The sequence below is a fragment of the Anser brachyrhynchus genome (assembly GCF_964034855.1).
Source record: "Anser brachyrhynchus genome assembly, chromosome: 4".
Classification (NCBI taxonomy): Eukaryota; Metazoa; Chordata; class Aves; order Anseriformes; family Anatidae; genus Anser; species Anser brachyrhynchus.
Genome location: NC_137698.1, coordinates 48,385,009 through 48,398,463, shown reverse-complemented (window position 1 = coordinate 48,398,463; position 13,455 = coordinate 48,385,009). Strand labels below are relative to the sequence as shown.

General features: G+C 44.9%; 1 long non-coding RNA gene across 3 annotated transcripts in view; it reads left to right on the top strand.

Moving 5' to 3' along the window:
* The window catches only part of LOC308194928, a 350,222-nt gene that overhangs the window by 210,761 nt on the left and 126,006 nt on the right, over nt 1-13,455 (top strand). For 2 of the 3 annotated variants that reach the window (XR_013951068.1, XR_013951069.1), the window contains 3 exons: nt 11,193-11,307; nt 11,987-12,059; nt 12,820-12,973. This is a non-coding gene — a long non-coding RNA (uncharacterized lncRNA). Of the gene's footprint in view, nt 1-310; nt 1,093-11,192; nt 11,308-11,986; nt 12,060-12,819; nt 12,974-13,455 lie in introns of those variants that run through there. The other variant, XR_013951070.1, reaches the window with a different exon arrangement.

Below are 13,455 nucleotides of genomic sequence, written 5' to 3'. Positions count from 1 at the left end.
GCCTTGCAGTGGGCAACTCATCTCTTTTTCTATTTGATCTCGTAAAATCAGTCACCTCATGTATTCCATTTTGGGAGGGTTTTGAGCCACTAAAGGCATGTTATGTCTAGACTGCTCACCAGCACGAGGGAGCAGACACAGTTCAGATGACACAAGCAGGAAAACACCAATAAGGCCAGTGCAATTGTTTTTGATTACCTTGCAACATAATGTGATTTTTTTGAATGGTAAAATGGTTAATAATTGGAGTTGGATAGTTCTGCTCATCTCCATGTTCTTCTGTCTCGTCTTGAGCACGTTGGTGAATCAGCATCATTACTGGTTTTCAAGGTAAGCAGCAATATCAATTGGTGAGCAGTTTGTTTGTCTGCCTTTGAATTAGCTGTGCAAAAAACTTGGCCCTTTTTCCCCCAACTCGGTGGTCGGTTCAAATGAAAAATTAGCGACCAGTCCCCCTCTTCTTCTAACAGCATGGTCAGGTTGACATGAAACCAAGTTTTGACGTGTGTTCTCAAACAAACAAAAAATAGACCGAAGTACACAAAGAAATACAGTAACATCATCAAGCTTGCAAGTTTGAGTGAGGGAAGACAGTAAAGATGGACGTCAAGAGGTTTGGGTAAGAAAAACAGATTGCTTGAATATGGCCCTGTGGAGTTGTGACTGGCAGTGGGTGCTCTAGCTGAGACTGCCAGATATGTCTGTCTGGTGCCTGTAAATCCTACGCAGAGGCAAACACAAGAGAAGGTGGTAGCAGAGGGAACATCAATATCTGTGGAAGAACAAAAATGTCAGCTAAAAATTAAAGGAAGATTGCTATCTGATGGTGATGTTCATCCTCGTAGGTGAAGAGGTGGAAGTGAAAAGAAAACCAGACAAAACCAACTGGCCTTAAAATGCAGCTTGAAAAACATTTGAGCTTTGAAAGAAAATGTTATTGATGCCTGGAATAGCGTGGCGTGGGCTCAGAGGAAGGGATTGAAGGCTACCGATACATGCATCAAAGTAGAGGAGGCAAGCTCAGAAGAGGAAAAAAGAAAAGTGCTAAGACCTGTCTGGACATCCAAGAGAAAAGGAACTTCTCTGCGCAGGGTAGGTGTGCCCTGCAGCAACAAGTCAAACACCAAAGACATGGTGGAAGACAAAGTGCAAACCAGACCAGGGATTTTAAATTAAGTGCATGTGATTTCCCAGAGCCTGTGGTTTAGATGTATTAAGTTTAGCATGAAAGGAAACTTAAAAAGAAGAAAATAACCATCTAAATATATCTCCCTATATCCTCCTTAATGCTCCTAATCCCACGGAGGGTGTGTGTTTTCCCGTTTGTAGTTGTTCTTTCAGCAGTCCCTTTAGCAGCTTTTGCTAGAAGGATGTTTTCTGTCAGCAGCTTTCCTTCAGCTTCAGGCTGACCCCTGGACTTGAACTGAGCTGCTCGCCTTGTCTTTGTTTCAGCTAGGGGTGTCTGACACCGCACTGGGTCAGGCTAGGCAGGTCTGGCTAAGGGCTCTCATGCCTTCCAGTAAAAACAGGCTCGATGCTTTGGAGGTGTAAATCAATGCCTGTCTACTGCAGGCAGTGGAATCATGCCAGCTCCAACTTACTCATTGCTGAGTACGGTTTGTAGAGGAGGAAAAGCCATGGCAGCAATTGCTTCATGGTGCATTGCCTTGCTGCTACTGCAGCTCCAAAAAGTGTGAGGTGGAGGCAGCGCTGCTCCTCGCAGACATGCCGTTGTGCAGGAGCGGTGGCTCTGCAGAGGTGCAGAGCTTGTAGGCACAGGCACCTTTGCACAAGGCAATGCCACTGTGCTGCTGGTTTGCAGCACCTGTGGATGTGCTTCTGTAGAAACCTTTCCAGGTGGGCTGTTAAGTCCTAAAGGTGATTATTTTTACAGCTGTTTTAAAAATAACCTAGGGATAGGTCACAGGACCTGTCCTTGTCTGATTCACCTACTCAGAAAAATAAATTCTGCAGTTACAACTTAAGAAGAGAAAGCAAACGTAGCTCCATGTTTTGACGTGCCTCTTGGGCCTGAGTGGTAGGTAGGTGGACTGGTGGTAGGGGTCCTGCAGCTTGGCTGGCAGGCATGTGGTGTATGGGCTGCAGGAAACAAAACCTGGGGGCAAACCCTCGTGGAGCTCAGCCAATATGTTGTAGCCCAGCTGCCTGAGCAAGCAGCTTCATGGTTTTTCAGAATGGTACCTAAATATGTTTGCTTGTCACTAAGATGCTGTTAGTTTCATCGTTGCCCTGATTGTACTGTACAACTCAGAGTTTTTTTGTTTTGTTTTGTTTTTGATTTTTTCTTTAAAAGGCTGTTTGTGCTGTGTAAAACATGGCCTTCCCTTATTTTGCCAAGCTGTGTCTGGTATGGCTAGTCATCAAATTGGGATGGATTCCTCTTGCATTGAGGAACTGCTTTTGGAGATGATAAATGTTTTTGGAGGGGATGGGAAGGAATGAGCCTTGGTCTTTACTTAAGTTGTGAACAAAATAATGTTTTGTACACAGTAGACATTACTTAGTGCTATGCACTGGGGGGATGTCCAAACGCACCCCCATACACACCCGAATCACGCTGTTGGGCAGGTTGTGACTAAGGAGGAGACTGCGCTGGGCTGTCTGGGCAGGCACAGAGATATGCAGGCTGACCTGGCTGCACAGGGGGTCAGGTGATGTTGCCTCAGATCACAGCGTTTTTTCCTCGTATAAGGACATGTTTGTGTTTGCTTGCTGTTTTTCTGTTTTAAGTTCATTTATTCAAGTCTGTGGGGTTGTTGTTTTTTTTTAACACCAGAACCACATTTACCTTCTGTCATGCTTTTCAAAGTTCCTGTGCTAGCTACTAAACCTTTGGAAATATTTAACTTGAGAGCATGTGAGGGTTATTTTGTTTGTGAAGTCTTTTTTTAATAGCACAGGCAATCGTTGTAGGAGTCAGCATGCATGGCAGATACAAAATGGTCCTTTGCTACTTAGCTGGTGACATGTTGGAGCCAGCACCGCATGCTCCTCAGAGTGGCAGTGCGCAGAGATCTGTGCAAGGGATCCCAGTCAGCCCTTGCCTCCTGTTGCGATGCTGCTTTCTCGTAGCTGTGAAAGGGCTGCGTTTTTCCATCTCCCTGCCATCTTTCCTCGTCTTTTGCCTGCTGTGTCGTTCCCTTGTCCTTTTTTCTCCATGCTGCCCTCTCCTTTCTGGATCCAGGCTCAGTGCTGTTCGTCCACGTTCTTCTCTTACACGAGTGGGTACTGATTTCTTAACGTGTGTGGCTTCCCACAGCACGTGGATTTGTATTTCTGAAGAAAGTCAGGAAGGAAATCAAGGAGTTCACCCAGTCTTTGTCTGTAGTGCGTAGCAGAGCAAGGCTGAAGGATGTGAACTGGGGAATGTGTACTGGAAATAGTGCTAATACAGATGATGGGATTATTTCTTTGCCTTGGCAGAAATTTGATCAGACACAGCAAATCTTGGTGAAAGACTGAAACCTTCCTTAACTGACCCCAGCCAGGATAGCTTTATTTTGCATGGTTTGCAGTAAAACTGGGATTATCTCTTCAGGATGCAGACCCTCACTCTACATTTATAGCTGGAGTTTCATGAGGGTTGCCTGCATTATATGCCACGTACACGTAGATGAATATTATAGCTGTTATTACTGTTATTACTCTATGTAGTTTGTGATGACCTATACTAGATACTACAGAGAGGATGCATAGTGATATTCTCTGGCACTGTGATTTTTTTAAGTGTATAATTATACTGTAGTCATTTAAAATAAAGGGTAATAGATGAGGTTAAATAACATTTCCCAGATATTTTCAGTTATTGGAAAATAATTCTGGTAAATTCTGTAGTTAGCATGGATAGCAGGGAAAATGATTCACAAACCTTATGGAAATTCCTATCATTCCTGTACTGAAATACCCATTTTCATGATTTATTCAGCTCCTCTAATGGCTCAAGTTCCTAGTCTTGACGTGATGATGAATGGACCATATATAACACAAACAGCGCCGATAAGGGAAAATCTTTGTGAGAGTTGTGGCTCTCTTCGGTCATTTCCACTTTCTGCTTCAAGTGCAAGGCAAGCCCCTGTGAATAAAGCAGCTCCAAGCTCATTCCCATGGACATAGGTCTAGGCTCTGCTCTACCACAGACCTGTGAGGCTGGTGAATGTGCACTGCAAGGATGGAAAGCAGAATCCCAGCAAACAGGCACGCTTCTCTTGCCATTTCTGTCCCTGGAATAGCCTTCCTCTTTTCAAGAACAACCGCAGCACTTGCCTCTTAACAACCTGGTGTGAGAAGAGCTGTGCCTCCCAAGCAGATGACATGCTTAGCCCATGAAGCCGCGAGAGTGATCTCCTGCCCACAGTCTCCCATGGGAGCGGTGGCGCTGCTCCGCCAGTGGCAGCGTGCCAGAGCACCCGCAGAATCCACCCCAAGTGACAGGTACCTGAGCAGCAGCTCTGTGGTGCTTGCTTGTTGGTTTCGTGGTGTTTTTTTTTTTCCTTTTATGCAGGCTTATATCCGATGAAATCTCCCAGTTTTACTTTAATTGCTGTTGGCAACATGTGGTCTCTGATAAAAAACATATTTTCTGTCGAGATTGCATTCATCAGTTGGGCTAATTTTTCCTGGCCCTCCACCCATCAGAGCTTCTTTGGAAAGGGAAACAGCAGCTTGTGGGTTAGCAAATGCCAGGCAACTGAACAAAAAGAGAGAGGGAGAGAGAGGAAAAAACAACTCACAAGTCTGTTGCAGAGCATTTGTACAAAAAGCCTTGGAAGGATTTCTTTTTAGCCCGTAGCCCTGTCTATCTGGTGAATGCTTAGGTGCTGGTATATAGAATGTGTTGCCCTTGGGGCCTTACGGCCTTTGCAGAATTCGTACTCCAATCTTGTAATGGATCATTTGCAAAATCGTTGCAAAGACAGCTTGCTTATACTGTCACTGTGCCAGCACCAGAAGCTCATTGGGTATTTTTGTCTTGGCAGATGCACATTCTGTTGTAAAGGTCTGTTCATCTTGTGCCTTCCTTGTTCTCAGGTAGTGCTCAGCACATTGATGCAGAAGGAGATAGCTTGTATTATGATTTTTTTTTCCTCCACGTGAATGTGGGAATAAATGGGGGAAGTGAATTCTGATGCAGCTCAGGCTGTACAGTCGTTGGGCGGTGCTTTCCCAGATGTGTTATCTGAGCTTTCTGAGCCAGCAGCTCCAGGACTTTGAGGTGTCTGCTGTGGGTGACCATGTCTGTGCACGGGATCCACAAAGAGAAGATGACGAAAGGAGGAAGACTGAGTGGGGAGGCTCTGTGTCATTTACAGGGAGTTGTTACGCTGACTGTTTTTAAAAACCACCTTGGGTTCTTGAGAACTTGCTCTTGAGTTAACAGAAGGGGGGGAAAAAAAAGAAGTTTCAAAAAATTGATTAGCATTAGTTTTGAAGCTATGCTGAAATGTTTGCAGGGTTTGCATGCTGGTCTCCATATGTCTCTTTTCAATTACATGTGCTGGAAGAAAAAAATGGCAATGTGTAAAGTGATTTGTTAGAATGGAAAAATGAAAATGCTGTGCCACTCGTAGGCTGCTCTGGAGAGCAGAGACCTTCCAGCCCTTTCCTCAAAAGAGAGATTTGAGAGGTCTGAGTCATTTGAGAGCCTCTAACTTGAGAACAATTAATAGTGGCTCAATGGGAAGCCGAGTTCCCTTGCTTTCTTCTGGACTGAGAAATGCAAGAGACCAAGTATTTGAGTTGTCTGCTTCACAGCCACTCACATCACCAAGACGGTTTCAGCAAGGAGGTACAAGACAAATAGCAGCATGCTCCCTTCAGGGAAGATTTCCCAACAATCCAGCCCATTTTCTCCTCCAGTACAAGTAAGCGTTTTTCTTTTCTAAACCCAGATAGAATAAGCATTGTGCTAATGCAAGCTTTCTAAGCTTCCGTCTTCTGAAGTGAATGGCAAAACTCCCGTTGACTTCAGCGAGGGCAGGACTGGGCCATCTGTCTCTGCTTCTCTCGTACGGATACGCGCACAGACACATGCACATACATGCATATTCACCCGTACGCAGGGGTTTTCACAAAGCAGAGCCGCTCGGTACAATATTGCTTGTATTTCCTGAATGGATTTATAATCCATCCAATACGGTACATTTTGAATGTGTTACAAAAAGGACAGATTTACAGGAGACAATCTGCCTTCGTGATGATTGCATATTGTGGCATTTCTAGTCCATATGGATCAGTAAGACTTGGATAGCAGGCATTTGACCTTCAAAATCATGCAAATGTGAAACCAGACTTCCATTTCTTACAGCTGGGAAAGTCACAGTGTGGCTTCTTCATCTGATTTGGGAGGCATTGATTAAAATACAACTTGACTTTAGAAATTATTGAGATTTTTCATACTGCCTTTTTGCAAACCCGTGGCTTGAGATCTTTCTCCCTTCTTCCTCACCCCTTCTGGCTAAACTTCACTCATTAACACCTATGACTCAATTGATCATTTAAGAGAGAAGCTGCTAATTTAGAGCCATGGGCGAACTACAAACAAGACTTTAAACCTTTTTGCTCACGCCATAGTTAATCTGTGATAATAACTCCTGAAAGCCTTTGAAAAGGTCTGAGTGTGGCTTTCTGTCAGCCGCATTAGGAAACTGTACATTTTCTCACTAAGAAACCTTGATTGTGCCAGATCCAATCAGGCTGCGTGTACAGCAGCATTAATCTTGGTTTACGGTATAATAACTCACCAAGATTGTACGGATGGCATCATTAAAAGAGAGGCTGGGTTTTGCTTTGATAAATGTGCACCAGGGCAAAACTGCAGTTTGGTTTTTCCCCGTAGCAAATGTTTGTTGAGTGGAGATGGAAGGCAAGGTGTGCCGTGCTTTGTGATGTCTTGCTGAAAGGACATCCAGATTCTGCTTTGTCCTCAGAGATCCCTGCAGGGGGAGGCAGACAGGAGCAGCTGCCGGCAGCCCCATGACCGCCGCCTGCTAAGACGTAGCGCCGCAGACATGCAAAACGTGGATTCGTGAAGTGGTCAGCGCACAGCTTGAGCCCCAGTGAAGCAAGTTGGAGTTAGCACTGCCCACGCTGCTGTTCTGCTCGAGTGGCTAAATGCAACCAGGCACAGGTCCGTAGGGAAACGCGGGGTGAGCCACAGGCCTGCAACATGCAGCAGCACCAGTGGTCTTGTGCGCAGTCAGTTCCTGCTTTGCCACTGGCTCCTCTTAGCTGGGGCGTAGCTGATCACATAACATGGCTAGTGGTGGGGAAACACTGTCTTCTGGAGGTCCCCGTGGGTCACAGCACTGCGCATCCACCCTGAGCTAGCACAGCTGGCACTGAGTTTGTGGCAAATTTCTGTATTTTTAAATTTCTGTCTCCCTGGCATGTAAGTAACATTCACTGATGGTCTCTCACATGATTGCTGTGGCACCACCTTTGGTGGGAGCAGCTTGCTTTGATGAATGCAGCAGGGATGTTGTCATATTTCCCAGCTCAAAATCCTGCCAGCTGTTTTACCTTTACATGCATTTTTCAAAGCTACAGATGTATTTTTTTTTACTTGGCTGTATGTTAACATCCACTGGGTGGTACCTCTTTCTCTGTTCTCAGCTATTGTGGTTCCAGAGTAAGTCCATGGTTATGGCTCCCGTTTTCCCAACCTCAGCAGCATGCTGCTTGTGCGTTGGTTGGCACAGATAGAGAGAGCATTTACCAAGACTTTCTGGCTTCCACCAGTACACTGCGTAGCAGAGCCTGTGTATCAATAACTGTGCACGTTCACAAGAAATCATGCATAAAGTCCTTCCTTTGTAATCATTAGGAGTGCCTAATTCCTGACTTGTCAAGTTAGAAAAAAAAAATATATATATATGTATAGACAGCTTATTCTGGATTACATAGTATTCTGGCGAGACTCACGTGACAATTTCCTTGTGCATCTGCAGTTTCCATGTACTTCAAAAGGAACGTGTAGATTTAGGTGAGGAGCATCTCCCCAGACACTGGGCAAAGGAGAATTAAAGATGTGCAAAACAATGGCTTTAGGTTTCCTGGTTTCCTATGTGGTTATTGGTGACTTCTGATTGTAAATTCCTTCAATTTCCTTTTCTGTTACTTTGTTGTTCCTTTCTGGTATTGATGTATCTACAGCATTTTATGCCATCTATAAACACTTCACACTCTACTGCAGAGCACTTGGTCACCTACAGCAGGCAGCCTACCACAGAGGTCTTGTTCCACTTTTAGTGTGTTGAAAACTGACCACTCATTTGTGCAAGTTACCCTTTTAGCCAGGTCTGCTTTTAGCACAGTGCTTTACCTGTCAGCTTGTAGCCAACACCAACCCAAGTCCTGGCCAGTCTTTCCCCGTGTGTGCTCTGGATTCAGCTGTTCAATCCAGCACCTAGTGAAGAAGCGAGGAAATAGTACAGGTCAGTCTGATACAGAGGTTGACCAGCCTCTTCGTGGTGATGCCATGTGTTATTGCTGGTAGGTGCTCGTTGACATCCCGCACCTAAACTCATAACCATCAGCCTCCTGACCTGAAAAAGGGGGATCAAACAGCCACAGTGGAGCTGGTTCTGGAAACCATGCTGCAGGGATTATGTTTAAGGATAGGTAAAGAGGGAAGGGATTCTCTGCTCTCTAGTTTAGTTTTTAAAAAAAAACAAAACACAACAAAACAACAAAAAAACCCCACAATTTTCTGTTTCTTTCATTTTAAAATTAACTCATGGACAGAAGTTTCTGAAGTTTCTGTAATTTAGTGGCCATATGCCACAGAACTGTTTCCTGCTGTGAAATCTGTCACGGACAAAGAATTGAAAACAGAAGGAAAACCTACACTAATATCACCAGTTCCATTGGAAAAGAAAGAAGGAATCTTAGACTCTGGACACTGCGAGCAAAAGCAATAATTAAGGCCCGTGTCTGACTTTTCTTTCACGTGCCCCTTTCAATGACAATGTCTTTTCCCAGCACGAGCGGAGAAGTGAGTCCAAGTAATGCTGTCGGCTTGTTGCCTTCCCTGTGAACAAAACAGCTCGCTTCAGATGGCACTCTGCAACGTAAGCAGCAAATAGCCTAAGCCCACATCCTTCCACCGACACTTGATTAGTTTTGGGGTCTACTCTGCCATGCTTGGCAAGCTAAAAGAATGAGATTGGCCCTGCCGGGGCGCAGGCTTTACCCCAGCACTGGTTTGCAGGTGCTGCCCCTGGGTGCTGCGCTCCTGGCCAGCAGTGGCAGTGTGTGTCGCACGTTAGAAGTAGCAGCAGCAGCAGCTCTGTACACCAGGAAGGCATTCTGTCCCCAACAGTTTTTGAAACAGCCAACGTCTACCAGAGACTGAGATGCCTCCTAGGAAGCTTGGAGTAGCTTTGTTTGTTTTTCCTTTCCTTCCAAGTAATTTTGACAGAAGTAAGCGGAGAAGGTCAGATTGTGTGGTCTGTTTTTTTGTTTGTTTCTTGTTTGTTTCTTTTTAATTTTGTGGAGTCCCTTGTTTTAGATGCCACAGTGGACAGTAAATGGGGAAAAAGAATGTAGGAGAGTTTTTCTCTATGCTTTCTTTGTTCTGCCATACTTCGAACTGCACAATCCATCCTTGTCATAGATTGAAACACAATATTTTTTCTGAGTCCTGCCCACCCTCTGAGGATGCCACAGTGCTCCTGGCCTTTGTCAGCAGCAGCAGCCCCCGCTGCCTCTGGGGCTACAGACTCAGCTCTGATGGCTCAGTTTGCATGGGACTGGAGCCCAGCTCATCAGTATCAGCCCTGGGCAGAATAGCAAGCAGGCAGCAGTTGGTCCTCTGCACTCAGCTGCAAGCAGGGGTGTAAAGATATGCAGTGGGAAGCAAGTCCTCTGCCCCCTTTATGCCACGTGTGAGATGGAAACGACAAAGGGCGATGCCATCGTTAAACTGTAAGGAACTGTCCATCCTCCAATTCACGCAACACCAGACACATGGCAGCACTTGACAAATTATACATTAAACTGGTAATTAGAGAGAGCAAGTAAATAAGAGTTTTTACAGTGAATATTCAATCTTCAGACACCCAGTATCGCGTGCAGGGCGGTCTGTTATTATTAGTTACTACTGGTAAGGCAGCAGACCTTAAAGATAATCATATTTGCTGGAACGTGTTTGTCAGAAAGCCAGCTTTTCTTTTAGAACGGCTTTTATTCTCCCTAAAGCACTTGGTGTGGTAGCTAATTGTGTTTAACTCATGCTGTTCCTGCCTCTCCCGAAATTCCCAGTAAACCTGAATCTGCCTGAAGCAAGCTGCCCGTGTATTACCCCAGTAGAAGAGGGAAGCACCCGACAGTGCTAACACCTGACTGCCGGGGTCAGGTCCCTGGAGTCCTCCTGGGAACAATGGCCTCAGCTCGAGAGCTGGTGGCAGAGGCACCTTTGTCCATGTTGGATGAATGTGCTGGGAGCTGTTTGGGCCTGAGCCCTGCTGCACAGGCTCTGAAGGAGCTCACCCTTGTAGGGCATCAAAGCATGAGCTGTGCGGTCAAGACACGGTGACCACAATGGACAGACCCCTGAAGGGGTCAGTTTTGCCTCTGTGAAGGCACTCATGTGAAACAAAAGCAGTACACATTTGAATAAATGAGTTGGAAATTCCTCACCTTTCAGGGCCCAGCTTTGTCTTTGTGCACACAACGGTCTATTTTGTACTAGAAGCAGGGATACTGGGTAGGATAGGTTGAAGGTAGGATAGGTTTTGGCATCTTGGAGAGAACCTGAAAATGGCACCTGCCCCCTTCCAAGAAATACCACCGCCACCAGCATGGGATTCCCACAGTCTCTCACGCTGACACGAATACCTGGAATCGAGTGGAAATTGTGTTTTAAGCATCACGGACAAAATTGTGACTGTGCAATTCAGAAACATAGCTTAGCAAAACAATTGCTGCAACTTCTTTTGTTCTCTTCTCTGGGGGAAATAATTTGGTCAATCCAAATGCTTTGTTTTCGTTGCGTTGTGTTTTCACTTGTGAGTGTAAAATGTTGAAAAACTCATTTCAGCAGGGAAAATCAAAACGAAAGTCGCAGTGAAGTGAATACACTCTATCAGAAATTCTTTTGTCATTTTGAAAAGTGATATACTGTCAAAACATGCTAAACGTTTCACTTCTGATAAGTTGTCGCTTTGTGACAGGAAACTCTTCCATCAGAACACTTCTGACCAACTGTACTAACGTCCCGAAGCAGCGCCGGGCAAATCGGAAAAGATCCGAATGGTTTCCATAAACCACATCTTCCAAAAATCTGAGGTCAGCACCAAGTACTGTGTCTCACAGCTGTAAGAGCAGCTCATTCCCCTCTTCATTCAATATTTTAAGTTGTCAGTTTTCTGGGAAAAAATGCTTAGCTCCCAGATAAATCTTATCTGAACCTTCCAAGCACCATCTCCACTTTGGTCTCCTCCCCTGCCCCCTTTTCTATATATACTTTATAACTCTGCATGCCTTCTCTTCTATTTCTAGCTTCTCTTTAAGAATAAAATTATACTACTGGAGCTTGCGGTGTTTCTCCCCTTAACAACCACCTTTCTTAATCCTAAAATGCTTTCAGGAGAGATAAAGGACTCTGGCTTTCTCACTACGGACCCAAGAGTCAGAGGTTGAGGGAGGTCACCTGGTTCACCCGCCACAGCAGGACCAGTTAGAGCTGTGTCACCTGTCACATACGTTCACCTTCCCTTAACGTTAAAAATGCTCCGTTTATTCCAATTTGGCATGGATTCAGGTTGGTTCCCAGTATGGCTATGTGCTTCCAGCGTTCTCCTCGGTGTCTCCTGACAGAGGCTGACAGTGAACTCTGTATCTGATGACACTGATCAAAGGGATGGCGTGGCACTGACTTCACAGGGCTGTGAATCAAGTGCTCGTACGAGCAGGGATATCCAAGAGCGTTTCTCAATTTCACACTGTGTCATTATGTTTGGAACAGGTGCTGCGACACAGAAGGTACAGCAAACTGTGAAATGTGCAGTGTATTGTGGTACAGGAACTCGTTTGCGGAGGTAATTTAAACAACCTGAATGGCAGGTGACTCTGATAGTTCTGTCTCATGGTGTCCAATTAGTCAAGCAAAGAACTGATTTAAACTTCATCTGCGTGGCTGTGCAGTCAAAGTATTTCACAAGGGTTGGAACTTTCTGGAGATGTTACTGCAGCTTTGCTGGGCAAGCAGAGAATCACAGAAAGGCAATGTTCTTGCTTCCACAATCATCTCAAACGTTATTTAAAAGAAGCATCTTGTAGTGCAATCCTTTTAGCTCTTAGGATTTGAAACCTGGTGATATTAACAGCAAAACAGATGAGTTCTGTAAGCTCCTAGCAAGCTGCATACACATCTGTGGGCTCTGCAGACATTTACATTTGATGTTGTGAGCTCTTTGTAATGTCTCAGATTAGACAACTTCTGAGGAAAAGGAGAGGAAAGAGAAAAGCGGATGTGAACATGAAAGTTGCCGGAGCACTTGGTTGCCAGTAACGTAATAAGATGGGGTATAACATAGGACTCAAGCTACAAATAGTGAAATATATTCAAGTCAAGCACCTCAAAATATTGCAGAGAATCTGTTCCTGCCACTTTAGGCCAGGTGCCTGTCCTCTTTCCCAAGGCACATCACCATGGTTATTATTCAGGCTGACCTACTTGATGTCAGAAGAGCTGTTCTGTGTTAGAGCAGCAGTGAGGACCTGATCTAGTGTCTTCGACTAAAATTCTGGCTTTTTTTTTTCATCTGTAATGATCAGGCCTGTCTCCCCCTCTCCCAGGTCGCTCCGGTATCTAAGCCTTCTGTTGCCATTGGTTGTAGAGTGAAAACAAAGCACTGGGTGTTTAGTCTCCAGAAGAAACGTTGCTAGCACTCTGTTTTGGACACCGACAGCAGTTCAGATCCAGCTTGTACGCTTGTTATTTGTATTTTTGGTGAGTATTCAGTGATATTAATTGCAGGGAGAGAAACCGGGCTGCTTCTGTGTACAATGGTTAGACAACACTGTGGGTTAAACTGGTAGCTGGACTGTACAAGAAAAAAGGAGCAAATCTTTTTTCTTTTTTTTTTCTTCCTTCTTTTCAGCACTTAACTCTCCCTTCTGGTGGGCAAAATCTACCTTGGCAGATCTGAAGTTGTTCTGGTTTAACAAGCGTGTGCTGCTCTGTGAGTGGTGAAGTTTCCATGGAAATTCTGCCTATCTATCAGGTTCTGAAATGGCTCTATGTACAGTCTGCATTTTAAAATAATTGTTAGCTTGTAATTTATTTATTTGCTACTTTTTAATTGAATTAGCCTGTTTTGTATAAGTCACAGAAGAGTTTCTTGAGCGAGCAGACTCCTTGGTGGGGTTGCCTGCTCCGTCTGAAGAGCAGGGAACGCCTGCCTAAGGCTGCCTCTGCTGCTGTGTGGGATA